We start from the raw sequence: 15973 nt of genomic DNA, 5'->3' as shown, positions 1-15973 counted from the left end.
GAGCCCTCATCTCATACCTTACAATATATCACACACGGGAGAAAAGGGAAACCAATGCTTAGGGACTTTGGCTATTTGTAGTGACACCATGTTAGGTGGCTTCACATACTTTTATCTGAGCTCCAACCTTACAATAATCCTATGAGCTGGGCTCAGAGAACTTCGGCACTTTTCCTCAGTCTTAACAGTTGGAATGGGAGAAGTTGGGGGTCCACATCCAGTGTGATTACAAAGCCTGTTCTTCCTTCCAGCCAGGACTGCCTAAGCATTTCAGGATAAAGGAAGCTGAGGAACTAGTTAACTTAAGGGACAGGTACCTTTTGAGAGCTTTAATTTCTGTTCAGGGCAGAGTGAAAGGAGAAGAGTATAATGGTAAGTCGGGGGTGGGTTAAGGAAGGACCCAATTAGACTGCATTCTCCCATGCTGCCTACCAAGGGTCTAAACTGGTAGAGCTGAGGACTTCCTTAGCAGCTTTCAGAATTGGGGACCTGGAGAAATCTGAAGGAACCAAACAAAACACCCGTGGACAGTGTTTAGCAGAGAAGTAAAAGGAAAGACTTCATTTCTTTCTTTTAAAACAAAAATGTCCCCCTCCTGTTCTTGTACCCTTACCCCTTCCCTTCCCTGCTGTGGGTCAATGTCTTTCCCCTTCACTGGCAGCAGGTGCCAGGAGGGGCTGCGAGGGCATTGCTCTGCTCAGGAGACGGTGTGTGTCTCCCGGAGCCCTCGCAGTGGCATCGGGGAGCTCTGGGGGGTGAAGGCAGCTCTACCGGGCCTGCCGGGCAGGGCTCCCACAGGTGAGCGACAGAGCCATCTGCTGCTCTGTGGGCTTTCTGCGTGACCGTGGCAAAGAGGCAAACTAGTAACAGAGCACACAGGGGCATGCGCACACAAGTGAGTGCACGCACGCGCGCACACACACACACACTCCCTCAGAGGAGTTGGCAGTATTTTTATACGCATGTGTTATTGACTGAATAGTGTCCCCCCAAAATTCATATACTGAAGCTCTAACCCCCACTATCACGATATTTGGAGACAGGTCTTTTAAGGAGGTAGTTAAGGTTTGATGAGGTCCTAGGCTAATAGGTCTGCCCTTGTGACAAGAGGAAGTGATACCAGGGCTGCATCGGTACAGAGAGGCCACGTGAGGACACAGTGGGAAGGTGGCCACCCGCAGGCCTCCTTGCAGACAAGAGAGGCTTGACCAGGAGAGGCCTCTCTGAGCACCTGTGCTGACAGAGAGACACAGTGTCAGGTGAAGAGGGGATTTTTCCAGCCTGACGGCCTGGGAAGAAAGGGCATTTAGGATGAGCCTCGCTCGTGGCAGACTCTAAGAGATGGGAGGAAGGCATGCTGGAGGAGGAGAGTGAGTGTCCGAGGCCTACTGAGGGCACAGAGGCGGCTTGCTTTGGTTGTGGGATGACTATTAAGTGTAAGGGCAGATGTGGTAGAAAGGTAGGTCAGACAGAGGAACGTGAAGGGCCTTGAATATCAGGTTATGACATTTCTTTCTCAGAGGCTAATGGGAACCCTGAAAAGTTTTTCAACAAGAGGATGACAAAAATTGATATATATGCTAACAAGGGCAGAGTAAAGAGGCCGGACATGGCATAAGCATTTAATAGTGCCAGGTATCACTTGATCACCACATGTTATCTCCCATGATTCTCGACTCCCACCTCAGAAAGTAGGAAGGCAAGGTTCACAGAGGTAAAGTGACTTGCCCAAGACCCCGGGGACAGCTCATTTGCAGTGGAGAGCTCGGATTTCAACCCTATGTCCAGCACCAAAGTGAATGCCCTATCCATCCTGCCATTTATAACCCTAAACCCAGTTCCCATGGCTTCATCTACTTTCCCTGCAACCAGAATGGCTACTTAATGGAACACACACTGGAAGGCACATTTTGTTTAGGCTTTGGAAATAGGAAGAACAACAGCAAAAACTTCCAATGCACAGGGCACCTCCAGAAATCTTATTCAGCTTTCTAAAAAAGGCAGTAAGGAAGCTAGTTCTCGTCCTCCCATGTCACAACAAAAAGCTACAAATGTTCCTGTTATGCTCAGCGGTATCAAAGTAACCAATGATGGTAATTTGCATAGAAGCTGCAAAAATGTGTAGGGAGAGCAGTTGCCCTGGGTGAGCTGACACCCTGCACTGAGAATAATTTTTTCAATGCAGTGTCAACAGCTCCTCTCAAATACTCTTTGCCCCCCAACTCCTGAAGGAGCAGCCAGTACCCAGGAAAACACAATGCTGTGTCCCGGATCTGCTGGAAGGACAGACTTGGTAAGGGATGCCATGATCATTTCTTTTTGGCTCAGTAGCTCATCCAAAACCTCAGCTATATTGAAAAGTGAAAAAGAATAAAAAACTGGGCTAGCAAGAAGAGTTACTGTTCTTGAAATATAAAAGTCAAATCATACCGTGACACACACCATCAGGAACTACTTAAATATTCTTAAATGCGCTCTCCTTCAAGGGCAAATATTTTTAGTGTTTAGGAAGCAATACTTACAGAGGTAACTTGGGTGCTATTTTGAAAATTACACACTACTATTATTATCCCAAGACGCAGTGGTGTATAACAGTTTGTCGGGGGCGAGGCAAACGACTGAAGGAATCAATTCAATTCAGCACACCTACTGTGTGGCATGCCTACTGTGTCAGACACTGGGACAAGATAGAGCAGGATAGACAAAGTGAAGACTACGAAAGCTTGTGGAAATCACTGTAAAAACAATTGATGACATAATGACTTTTTTTTTTAAAAATTAACTTTGGAGCCAAATAACCAAATTTTGAGAGCCATTCCTTTGTAAAGCAGGTATAATATTTTCCATTTCCTTGCCTAATCATGCCCCAGGACTCATGTTCTGTGGCTTCTCTGTGAAATTTTCCCAAGACTGCCTACCCCGTTCTATCTTTAAGAAGGCAGGGGGGTAGAGCTGGGAATGTGTGTGTGCGCACATGGGTGTGTATTTGTTGGGGGTCTTCTTTTCCTTTTTTGCTCTATAGATATACTACACTTTCCATTTTGCATCCTCATTGGTGGATACTGGTCTCACCCATAAAACAAAACCCTTGTCAAAGTACTGGGTCTCAATGTACCTCTGTTTTCCCAAGGCAGAAACAATGCCTAGCACTGCTCCTTAAATGTTTACTGAATGAATGAATGCTTGTTTTGACTGTGGGCTTTATCTCAGAGTCTAGTTTGGTAGTCAAAATATTCTCCATGGTGGGTGTCAACAATTTCAAAAATCTCAATGCATGCATATAAATATACATCGGGATATTAAGTTTGATAAGGTATAATTTACACATGGCAAAGCTGTCCCTGAATTTTGACAAATGGACGCAACTGAGTAAGAGTGGGTTTAATATACTGGTTTGGGTCCCTGTCCCCGGGGCTTCTGACAGTGAGGCCTGGGACCAAGGTTTTTAACATCTCCTAATGTGATCCAGATAAGAAACCTTGAAGTAGATGAAGCTCTGCCTTTCCATTCCATTCTAGATTTCCTTTCCTTTCCTCAGTCCCTCATCCATCACTCTCAGTCAACTATTAAGATTGAAGATGAAACTGAAACATTTCTAAACTGAGGCAACTCAGCCACTTGCCTGGAGTCAACTATGATTTCTGGTTGTAGAGCAGAAATACAGCTAGTAAATGATATTTTGAAATGAACACAAGGTATCTGCTTAAAGAAATAAAAATGCCTTTGAATCAGAGTGAATAAAAGGGCTGTGATTTAAATGGGGACTGAGGGGGCGCCTGGGTGGCTGAGTAGGTTAAGCCTCTGCCTTCGGCCAGGGTTATGATCTCAGGGTCCTGGGACTGAGCCCCGCATCGGGCTCTCTGCTCAGCGGGAAGCCCGCTTCCCCCTCTCTCTCTGCCTGCTTTAAAGAAAAAAAAGAAAAAAAAAATAAAAAAAATAAATGGGGACTGAGGGGCGCCTGGGTGACTCAGTGGGTTAAAGCCTCTGCCTTCAGCTCAGGTCAAGACCCCAGGGTCCTGGGATGGAGTCCCACATCGGGCTTTCTGCTCAGGAGGGAGCCTTCTTCCTCCCCATCCCCCATCTGTCTCTCTGCCTACTTGTGATCTGTCAAATAAATAAATAAAATCTTTTAAAAAAATGGGGACTGAGTACTGATGTAGGAAAGGGTGGGGGGGGAGGTGATAGAAGAAAACTGCCCTTATAAAATACATCGTTTTGATTCCAAATGCAACCTTACACCTAAAGATTCAGGGGCCCTGTGAATAGGAGAGATTGACACAAGGTCAAAACCCAAGGAATACAGAGTTGAAGGAAAATAGGGGAAACTCATTTCTCTGGTTTGATGGAGTCATCCTTCAATGACTGGAAGAGGCCAGAGGATGAGAAAAAGGCATTATCCTTTCTATCCTTTATTTAATGGAGATTGTTGGAAGATGTGGAGTCTGGCCTCTAATTAGGAATATGGGACAATCTTTACACTATTCAAATTTCTATTTTCACAGTTCAGCGTTTCCATTTGGGTAAAGTCCATCATAACAAACTCCAGGGACCTGTCACCCTTCTTCTGTCATGCCCCCCACCCCAGGATTGTATTATAATCTAATACTTTAAGCGACAGGGTCAATGGCCAGGAGACTTGACATTTAGCAGAAATGGAATCTGACCTTTATTAATGTTTCATTGTGAATAATGTTCTTGGTTTCATTGTGAATAATGCTCAAAGTGGGACTGATGTATTGACTAGTATTTCACTAATAAAAAAATAAAAGAAGAAGAAGAAACCATCATGAATCAAAACAAAGGTATACCTGGTATAAAAACAGCTAAAAAATGTATAATGCTTACTTGTTCTGCTGAGGTCCTGGGAGACTACAAGTCTGCACTAATTTTAAGAATCCATTGATTAGAATGGGTCTTTTAGTGAAGATGAATTAAAAAAAAAAATCACCCTGGGTTCGCAAAATGCCACGGAGTTCCCCCTCAGGGAAAGGACATCATGGAAAGTGCTGTGGAGACATTTGGAAGCATGCTTTACACTGTCATTTACAAGGCCAGGGATGTGGGTCTCACCAGCTTCCAGGACTGGAAGAAAAATGCTGAGCTGGCCGTTATGGCCAAACCCAGCATCTCCCTGTAATTAGACTTAGCTGGGGGAAAAAGTGGCACACAGAGGATAGAAATATGTGGCCTCAGACTGGTGGGGAGGACAAGAAAGCTAATTAAGTTTCTCTCAAGAGAGTCAATTAAAGAATCTTGCTGGGTGTGGCCTTGGACTGCTTTGCAGCCCAAAGAAGTAGCCAGGAGCCACATAGAGCACTTGAAATGTGCCCTGTCTAAACTGAGATGTGGCGGTAGGTGTTACATACACACTGAGATTTCTAAGACAACCCACAAATATTTCAATAAATTTTTTTTTTAATTTGACAGAAAGAGAGGTCACAAGTAGGCAGAGAGGCAGGCAGAGCACAGGGAGAGGGGGAAGCAGGCTCCCTGCCAAGCAGAGAGCCCAAGGTGGGGCTCGATCCCAGGACCCTGAGATCATGACCTGAGCTGAAGGCAGAGGCTTAACCCACTGAGCCACCCAGGCGCCCCTCAATAATTTTTAATACGGATTGATGCTATAATAATTTAGCTATATCTTAGGTTAAAGTGTACTATTAACATTCATTTCAACTATTTCTTTTTACTTTCATTTAACATGGCTACTGGCAAATTTTAACTTATACATGCACTTTGCCTTCTATTTCTATTGGACAGCATGGATTCAGACCTTCATTTCTTCGCTTGTTAAATGTTCCTGGAGGTGGGAAGCTGGGTCATGGAGGGTTAGCATGGGAAGAAACACCGTGTGTGTCTGTGGGACGAGTGTCATGCTGGGGTGAGGCACTATGGTTTGTACTTGCTGACTAAAAACTAACTTCAGGAAATGTGAGGAGGAATCACAAGAGACCCAAGCTAATTAGGTCTGACCTAGGCCCGACTCAATGTGCCGGTGCCTCAGGTTGTTAATCTGTAAAATGGGAGGGCAGGACTAAATTCCTGCAGGATGAAGTAAGACCAGAGAGGGCCTCTACCTGCAACTGTTTCCCCGTTACTCCAAACTCAAGGATAATTTCTCCTACAAATGATTAGAGTTAACTGATTGGTCCTTGGCCTTGGCCAACACACTGTGACAACTGAGGCCCATTCTGAGGAGCCCTGCTATCGATCTGCGTCAGCTCTGCTCCAGTTCTCCTCATGGGAACAACACACAGTTCCTAACGCGGCACGTTAATACAGTTAAATACACACAAAGAACGAGGAGTGTGGAGGTGGGTGAAACAGACAGGCTTCGTCTCCTTGGTAAGGACTCAGAGAACAATTATAATATTTTTTGGAAGATTTTGTTTATTTGAGAAAAAGAGAGTGGGAGAGAGAGAGCATGAGCGGGGAGGATGGACAAAGGCAGAGGGAGAAGCAGACTCTTCTCTGAGCAGGGAGCCCACCTCAGGACTTGATCCCGGGGCCCTGAGATCATGACCTGAGCCAGAGGAAGACGCTTAACCGACAGAACCACTAAACCGAGAGGTGCCCCTCAGACAACAATTTCAAACAGAAAAATCCTACAGATGATATTCAGAGGGAAATGTGTTTGCTTTCGTTCAAAGCCACAGATGAAATATCCACGACTGTGCTATTAACCTACTAATTAAGAAATACGAGGATTTGTAATAATCTATCAGTTAAAGAACACGTCTATAAAACCCAACTTTCCCCCTCTTCAAAAACCAAACACCCCTCAAATCAAATTTCAAGAACGTGAATCTTTGTTTAAAAGAGTGTGTGAAACGCAAGCAGAGAATTCCATTTTAAACAAAGCCTTGGCTGACAAGAGGAGCCAGCCAGCCGCTGGTTCTGCTGACGAGCGTCAGAATATATAAATGAGCTCCCGACACTGAAAACCTGGGAGGGTTAGAATACAGATCAAGACTTCTGATAGTACTGGGCCCGCAGCTGTCTGCGACCCGGGAGCACATGCACCTTGCGTTTCTCCAGCGGCACAGCCCCCTCCTGGCTGACTCTGCCTTGTTTCCCAGACCTGGGCATTCATCTACGGCAGGAACTGTAGGTGCAAGGCACCGACAGGGCTGGGAATCAGAGGGAACACTGATCAAGTGGAAAATCCCTGACAGATCCTGCTTGACCTCGGCTCCACCAGAGGAGCCGGGAGACCCTGAATAAGTCCCTTTGCTCGCTAACCTGAGCCAGTGTGTGGGGGAAAAAGTGAAAAAAGTTCTATAGTTAAGGAGCCTATGTGGTACTCTGGCATGAGGTAAACAGCTTTGTTAAAGTTAATCCTTCTCATCCTAAAGACAAGAAATCTATTATCATGGCAAAACCTAGCTGACCACCAGGGAAGTGGCTAATCATCACTGTAAAAACACGAAGGCCTAGATCATTCCCTATAAAGAACGGAGGAAGAGAAAGCAAAGGGTAAAAAGTATCAGACACTATCCCAGTGTAGCAAGTGATCCAGGTAGGGATTGCCCATTGCTGCTCAAAGCACGGGACGAAAGGCAAGAGAGTGGCAAGATGGTCACAAAGGATCCACGGAGCTGCCCGCAGATGCCTCACTGACTCCCGGTGTATCTGGGCATAGGGAAGGTCTGGTTACCACCACGCCCAAGAGCGCGAACTGAACTCTGTGGATGGCGGCACAAGTTGACATTGTCAGCCTCCTGTCGAGATGTAGCATCAAACACGCATTACCATCTATGAACTATCCTTGCCAAAAAAATGTTTAGCCCGCATCTAATACCAAGCCTCTAAATCTAACAATTTTCAGGAAGAGAGAAGGAGTAAGTTGACCAACACTATGAAGAGACAGGCAGGGCCAGAACTCAAGACATTCTATACCACATGCAGCCTGGATAATAGGGGAGGTCTGACTATGGACCAGATGTTAGACAGTATCATGGAATCACTGTAAACTTCTTAGGTGTAAGAGTGTTGTGGTTATGTAGAAGAATCCATGTTCTTAGGAGATACACAATGAAATATTTGAGGTAAAGTGTCAAGATGTTTGCAACTTTCAAATATGGCACAGCAAAAATTTATATAATGTATGTCATATATATTACATGCAATACATAGAAATACATATGTATAAATAATTGGAAGAAGGAATAAAGGAAACAAATATGGAAAATTCAGAACAATTAGCGAATCTAGGTAAAGGGCATGTAGGTGTTGGTTTTATCATTCTCCTAAACTAGTGGCTTTGTTAAGAATAAAAAGTTGGGGGGTGCCTGGGTGGCTCAGTGGGTTAAAGCCTCTGCCTTCGGCTCAGGTCATGATGCCAGGGTCCTGGGATCGAACCCCACATCAGGCTCTCTGCTCAGCAGGGAACCTGCTTCCCTTTCTCTCTCTGCCTGCCTCTCTGCCTACTTGTGATCTCTCTCTGTCAAATAAATAAATAAAATCTTAAAAAAAAAAAAGTTGGGAAAGAAACTGGAAGAGAGATAAAAGAAAAAAAACGATAGGAAAGAAAAAAATAATGTAATATCACTACCTCCTCTTTTCATAATACTCTCGACATTTTTATTCAGGTCAGCTTCACTGTGTGCTTCGTTCAATATGGTTACATTTTTACCATTTTAATAAATTCCGTATGTGCTCATTCAAACTGAAGTAGCCACTGTTTTGGCTGCTTTGTTAGCCAACATCAAAATCAAACTTCAAAAAAACCTCTAAGAGCAGGCTCTTGAAGTGCACCAGGTAGGTACAAAGCCTAAGATATCATATCAAAAATTCCTGAAATTGACACCCAATTCCCTATCTAGATGGTTTTTAAGCCAGTAAGACTGGATCAAAGGCTCCAGGTGGAGCATCCTTTTGGGCTGTGATCCTTTCCCAAGATGGCACTCTTTTAACCAGTGCTAGGCCCTGATAGGAGACTGACAGGTACAGGGTGCTGGTCAACCCAGGCCACTGAGGTTTCAGAAAGGCTGTTTCCACACAGAGTATGCTGTGCCTGTGTCTGGTGCAGAGTAGCAATGGCACAACCCAATTAAAAATCAGAATTCGATTTTTAATGCAGTGAGAGCTCCCAGTGAAGCAGGAATTCATTCTATGATGCCTTTAACAGGGAGGGGGCCATAAAGGGCCTGGATTCAGATAGCATAGATACAAGCACAGTTCAACTGCACAAGTTAGCCCTACAACTTCAGAGCAGTGTTACTGAGTTAGGGTGCAACCAACACCATGCCGGGGACAGCGCTTCACTGGGCAGGACTGTGGGAGACACTGTAGGACATTTACCCTCCCTACCTGATTCCCCATGCCAACTGCATGCCAACGCTCCTCCAGTCTATGAGAGAAGGACAACACATAAACCCCAGGACACCTGGGTGGCTCAGTTGTTGGGCATCTGCCTTTAGCTCAGGTCATGATCCCAGCATCCTGGGATCAAGTCTTGCATCAGGCTCTCTGCTCGGCGGGGAGCCTGCTTCTCCTTCTTCCACTCCCCCTGCTTGTGTTCCATCTCTCGCTGTCTCTCTCTCTCTGTTAAATAAATATTTTTTTTTAAGATTTTTATTTATTTATTTCACAGACAGAGATCACAAGTAGGCAGAGAAGCTGGCAGAGAGAGAGAGGGAAGCAGGCTATCCGCCAAGCAGAGAGCCCGATGCGGGGCTCGATCCCAGGACCCTGGGATCATGACCTGAGCCGAAGGCAGAGGCTTTAACCTACTGAGCCACCCAGGTGCCCCAATAAATAAAAATCTAAAAAAAACCAAAAAAAACCCCCATAACTCCCAAATGCCTCCTAAGGCATAGGCTAAACACTCGGAGTCGCAGATTTTATCTGGGGATAATACCTGTTCCACCACCTAAGAAGTGATTTGGGAGGAGCGAGTATGCTGCAGCTCCTTATAAGCTTCTGTTAGCTCTACAAATGATATCATGAGACCCATTTACACAGGCAGCCGTACAGTTAGAGGCAGGGCTCTAGAGTTGGTCCCAATACCTGTATCCCAGGTGGGAATTATTACACAGTGGCAGCTGTCTAGCATGTACTAGAATATGTAACAGTTATTTATTCTGAAAGTGTTTCCTCTCCATAAGTGGGAAATGCTGGTTTTACGGCACCCACGCTACAGTGTAAATTTTCGGCAGATCCATGGGCTACTGGAGTAGACAAGAAGGACACAGTCTCAAAGCAGCTTCCAAGAATCTGGCTAGGATGGCCCCACACTAACCTGGAATGAGAAGAATGCTTCTCTCAGTGAGCAAGGAATGAACTCAAGGATCAAGAGAACGAGGTAACAATATGGTGCTCTACCCTCCCACGCACAGCAGAGCAAGGAGCATCACGCACAGTTCTGACCTTCAAAATGGCTGAACTGTTCTTTGCATTTTTCAGCCATGCTTATGGAAGAGAATCTTAGAGACTGGGCAGGGGTGCATATTAGTATGGACAAGAGCCACCTGGAGAGTGGCGTGAAGAACACACCTGCCACAGGGGTTTGGATTCTAGCCATCTGGACTGGGCCCAGGGACCCACACTCTGAAATTCCCTCTCTGGGTGATCCAGGCACAGGCTGCAGCCTCTGGGAGAACAGGGACACCTCTCCAGGGACTTCTACAGTTAGAAGGCTTTGCTTTCAACCCTCCCTCCCAAAATTCCCTCATGGAACATTCTTGCTCTCATTTTATTGCTTCTATGACTTAGAATTTAGGTGAAAGTGCTTCTCTGCCCTCAGGTGTGGCTGGTTTTTTGGGTTAAAAAGTTGTTCTTACTCGACCTCTGTTCCTCCTCCCCACCCACCTACCACACACATTGTGTAAGCGAAAAGTGAGTTTATTTTGTTGATCTAATTTCTCCTTTATCATTTGCTGTCAAATGAGGACTAGGAAATGCTGACTGGGCAGAAAGTTCCAACCCTTCCGCTGAAGACGGCCAAAGGCCTTGGGTATTAACAGAGAAGTGAAGGAGGCCACCAAAGGCAGAGCTGGGGAAAGGCACAAGTCTTGAAGAGCAAATGTGCAAACGGACACCCACTCTAGGTCGTCAGCTGAGATAAAAGGGCAATGAGGTGGCCCACAACAATTCCTTGGGGGCTGGAGAGGCAGTGCTGGCAAATCAGGAAGCGATAAATGTGTAGCTTTTCTATCATTTCTTACATTAAATATTCAGCATCACCCAATGCTGCTTACTATTCAGCCTTGGTACATTTCTCCAAATTCTATTCATCTTTTTTTTTTTTTAAAGATTTTATTTATTTATTTGACAGAGATCAAGTAGGCAGAGAGGCAGGCAGAGACAGAGAGGGGGGAAGCAGGCTCCCCACTGAGCAGGGAGCCCGATCCCAGGACCCTGGGATCATGACCTAAGCCGAAGGCAGAGGCTTTAACCCACTGAGCCACCCAGGCGCCCCAAATTCTATTCATCTTAAACACAGCAGACTGATAATGTAAAGGCCCTAAATCTCTGGACTTGGCCATCTGAAATGAGATCTTTTATCCTTTTCTTCTCCATGTTTCCAGAACACATTTTCATAGCATACTTGCAAAGGGAAAGATGATCAGAAAAAGAAAAATGTTTGGTAGTAAACTAGGAAAGAATATTATACCAAAGGTTTTGGTAGAAAAATATTTATGTCCACAAGCACAAGCCATACCCTTTCTGGGAAGATATTACTGGCCTTGAAGCTGGGTTAGTGGATCCCAAAATATACCTCACAAAAAAGCACAGTTACCCTCCCAAAATAAGCCCTATAATTAAAATCTTTTCAAGTGGATTGTCCTATATCACAACTTGACATATGTTGCTTTAATCTCCCTGCTTCAGCAAATGTAGCCGTCTTTGGGCTATAGAAGCTCTCAACAACTTACATTTAAACCAGACTGTGGTGTCACTAGGAAATTGATGCAAATAAACAGCACTGTGTACCAAAATACCCAATCTCAATCATCTGTAATGAGATCTCCCTCCTCCCTAAGCACATTTTCATCACAACAGAATCACTGCCCTTGATTCAAAAGGAAGGACTAGCCCAGATTGAAATGCCATTTCATCTCAGGGATCGAAAGGCAGGCACTTCTGAAGAAGCCGGGGCTGAAATTAAAATTGGAGACAACCTCCTTTGTGTGAATGTGGGGGTCATGTTGTGTGAGTCTCATTTTTAGTTGACAATCATCAGTGTAAGCCTTCAGACGCCCAACTGTCTGTCTGAATTCATTTAAGTCAGTTCTTGCTCGGAGTTAGGGGTGGTGTAAGAGAGAGAGCCTCTTACAAGACCTTTCAGGCCTATGATTCTCTGACCAAACTTCTCTGTTTTCTAGTTATATATTTACATATAATTAGATGTTAAAATATTTAAAATTTTAAACCTTCAAAATAATAAGTACTTCCGATATTTGAATTTTTTTATTACTTCCATATCAGGTATCTCGGTGTCAGCATCACTGACACCTTGGGCCTGGTCATTGTGGGTGGGGGGTGCTGCTGTCCTGTGCTCTGTAGGACAGTTAGCTGCACCCACGGCCTCCACCCACTAGGTGTCAGTACACACATTCACACCCCCCCACCCCACCCCCCCCACCCCGCCCCCAGCTGTGACAACCAAAAATGTCTTCAGACATTGCCAAATGTCCTTTGGGAGAACAAAATTAACTCGGGTTGAGAACCACAGCGCTCTCTCTTTCTCTCTATTTATGTATTTATATATCTCACCGTGACGTGGCCGGGGCGGGGGTGATAGATTTTTTAAGGCACTCACAAGTTTACGTTTTAAGAATTTTAAACTTCCTATGATTCATAATGAATTGTTAGGATCTGTGACACAGTGCTACCTTGAAAGATTTATAAACAGCACTACTGCTCTCTTCAACAAAGGGTGGCAAGGCCTGGCCTCATTTCAGTCAAGACACTTAAGAGAGAAGGGTTTTGCTGTCACCCTAGCTCTTGGACGGCTATCCTCCCTACTTTGAGGAGTTCCATTCTTAGAAGACTACTGTTAAGAAATCCTTCACAATCTATTACCAGGCACTCAGTACCGACTGCAAAGGAAGAGGATTATTGACATTTTCTATAGAAATTGACATTTTCTATAGAAGCAATGGCCCTCTATACTGCTCATGGGCCAGGTCACCTTAGGGGCAGCGTTAGGGGAGGGAGAGGGAAATAACATCAGGACACAAACAGTACAAGGATGGAACATGATTAAGTTGAGCCCAGAGAAGAGATGATGAATGATGGAGAGGTTCTTCAAACACCTGAAGAGCTGGTGTGTGAGAGAGTGGGTAGACTTTTCTCTGTCTGCTTAGAACATGACTACAAGCATAGTTGGCTCAATAAGTACTTATCATAGGCCTTCTAGGTGCCAGGCACTGTCTAGGCACTGGGACCAGAGGAAGGAAGAAGACCAAGTTCCTGGCTCACGGAGCACATACCATTCAACGTAAGGACTAGATTGCTTTCCTCCCCTCTCTCTCTCCCTTCTTTCTTCCTACTTTCTTTTTAACAATTTGAGCTAAATATCCAGGTATTTGTCTAATTGCTTGGTTTTTTATTTTTCCTATTTTAAAACTGAGATTTAATTAACAGAGCAAAATTCACCCTTTTATCATAGAGCTCTATGAATTTTCATGAAACATACAGTTGTATAAATATGGCCACAGATCCAAGATCCAGAACGATATCATTACCCCCTTGACTCTTCCTGTGTCCCTTAACTGCTTTCTTTACTTGGAGCATGCTGCTTTATGTAGTGCCAGCTCCTCACCTGAGAGAATTCGGACTCCCCTGTCACAGATTCTGTAGAAGAGACCTTGTTTTGGCTGGTGGGAGAATGGGCCAGACAAGCCCTGAGGCTATGGCCATCTCTTCGATTCCGTGAAACCAGAGGGGTCCACATAGGGACACCAATCTTTAACACCAGCCCATCTGCAGTGAGTGATCTGGTTAATTCCTTCCAACCACAGATAAAAGCCCTATCCCAGAGCCAAATTTTTTTAGTCAAAGCTCAAAAATTTCAGCCCAGTAACTGGACCTCTGCGAAGGGTGCCTAGTAAGCACAGATGAAAAAAATCAGAAGAAAGGTTTGGAAACAAAAGCCTAAATATGGTAACTGCTCCCAACTCTTCTTTTCCTTCTCATTATTTTTGTTCAAAGTAACATTAACTTCAAAACCAAACAAAACTCTGACAAATGTAACTGCACTTGTCTGCAGAGGTGGCAGGAAGGGAAGTTAAATTTGCCAAGCCTCTCTAAGAATGGGTAGACAGGAGGCGAGAAAATGACAAATGTCTGGGGGTTGCCATAGTGTGTTATGGAGTGGACTCTGGAGGACAGTCTGTGGTGATCGGCCGTGACATCCCTTGGGACAGCAAAGGTGGTGTGCCATCCCCAGTGGCCCTCCTGCTGGGAGATATGTACACCTTTGGGTGGTTTGACTTCAGTGATAAATGCCCCGTTTCCAAACAAGGCTGTCCCGTTTTCAAGAATAACTATTTTACTGAGCCACTCTTACGCCCCAGCACCACCTCGCTCAGTTTACTCTCGCGACAACTGTACGAAGTGGGTAACATTACAAGCCTCATTTTACAGACGAGGAAACTGAGGCTCAGAGAGTAATGTACCAACCAGTTAGCAATTGAACTTAAATTTTAGCCGAGGTTGCCTGACCCTGAAGACTGTTCTTACTACTACTAGGAAGGTATTCTGGGTGGTTGCCGAACTTAATGTCCTTGGTCTCTTGGGCCACTGTCATTGGTGGAACTGACTCCCACACATGACGGGGCTCTCGATTCCCTTCCGTTTCCCATTCCCCAAACAGCCAATTGCCATTTCTCACTTCAACAGACAGGCCGGAAGGATTTCTCTGCTGGGGAGACTTTCTGTCGCTGTTGTTACCCTACTGGTCTGCCCTTCATCACACTTAAATTCCGTGGCTTACTTAGACCATAAGCTAACTGTCAAGGGTATTCTTTACCCTGCGTCCAGAAGCTTCCCTAAATCTAGACTTCTTATCGAACCTTAGACAACCCCCTATTTCTTAATAACATCAGCAATGACAAGAAAAAATGTCATACTGTCAACAAGTACTGACTGAATGTCACATCTAATTATAAAACCCCATTTTGTCTAAGTTAAGTGCAGATTTAAAAGATGCATGAAACGAGACAATGGCTACCCTTTGGGGCACCATTTTACAACAAAAGGTATTAGAAATAAATGCAGCAACACTTACCAAAATTTCCCCCAACTATTACAAACTTTATATACACCGCATGTCTTCTTCTACAGCTGCTGGACCGGTCCTGAAAAACAAACCACGACAAAAGGAAAAAAATACATCGCTGAACAGAAGTCATTTGCTTCTGGAAACCACGTAGTCTTCCTCATTTGGGGCCCTCATCCATGTACCAAAGCCTTACTGCCAGATTCTTCTCTGTTTTTCCCAGATGGAAACAATTTATAAGTTAACAAATAAATAAAACTCTGGAGGATGAAATAAACCAGAAGCTTTGCTCCTACTTTATTTGATTTTTAGCCCTTTAAAATAATTAAAGACAAAACAATGCAAAAAATATCTAAAAGTGAACTCACAAAAATTTTCCCCAAACCAATTCTTTTTCCTACTTCTTTCAATAACACACTCTCTTTTCCCTTGCTGACTGTGAGACCCTCACCTTTCATTTCTGAAGTTCATTTCCTTATCTGTAAATCAGGGATTATTGTACTGACCTCCCAGGGTGGTTATGGAGATTAAATGAGATAAATTTAATGACATATAAATGTCACAGAGCAAGGCTTAAAACAGCATCTGGCATGTCGTAAACACTTAGTGCATGCAAGGAGCTATTATCTGTCTCCTAATCAGCCAGGCTTGAAAACAAACCCGGCCTTCCTCACCTCCTCGGTAAACTAGGGCCCCAGCCTGCCCTTCTGGTCCCGCGGGTGTGCTGGAACTCAGCGCCTCACTCCA

The 15973-nt window shown here is 44.6% G+C and overlaps 1 protein-coding gene across 5 annotated transcripts in view; it reads right to left on the bottom strand.

The window, feature by feature from the left end:
* LOC111158275 (FYN proto-oncogene, Src family tyrosine kinase) overlaps window positions 1–15973 on the bottom strand; it is a 209337-nt gene that overhangs the window by 99861 nt on the left and 93503 nt on the right. For all 5 annotated transcript variants that reach the window (XM_022520200.1, XM_022520199.1, XM_022520203.1 and 2 more), the window contains one exon: window positions 15236–15305. The gene's annotated coding sequence lies outside the window, so the exon portion shown is untranslated. The remainder of the gene's footprint in view (window positions 1–15235; window positions 15306–15973) is intronic.

Source organism: Enhydra lutris, unplaced genomic scaffold, assembly GCF_002288905.1.
Source record: "Enhydra lutris kenyoni isolate GAN:26980312 unplaced genomic scaffold, ASM228890v2 scaffoldscaffold58, whole genome shotgun sequence".
NCBI lineage: Eukaryota > Metazoa > Chordata > Mammalia > Carnivora > Mustelidae > Enhydra > Enhydra lutris.
The sequence above is the reverse complement of the archived record's forward strand: the minus strand, read 5'-3'. Positions and strand labels throughout refer to the sequence as shown.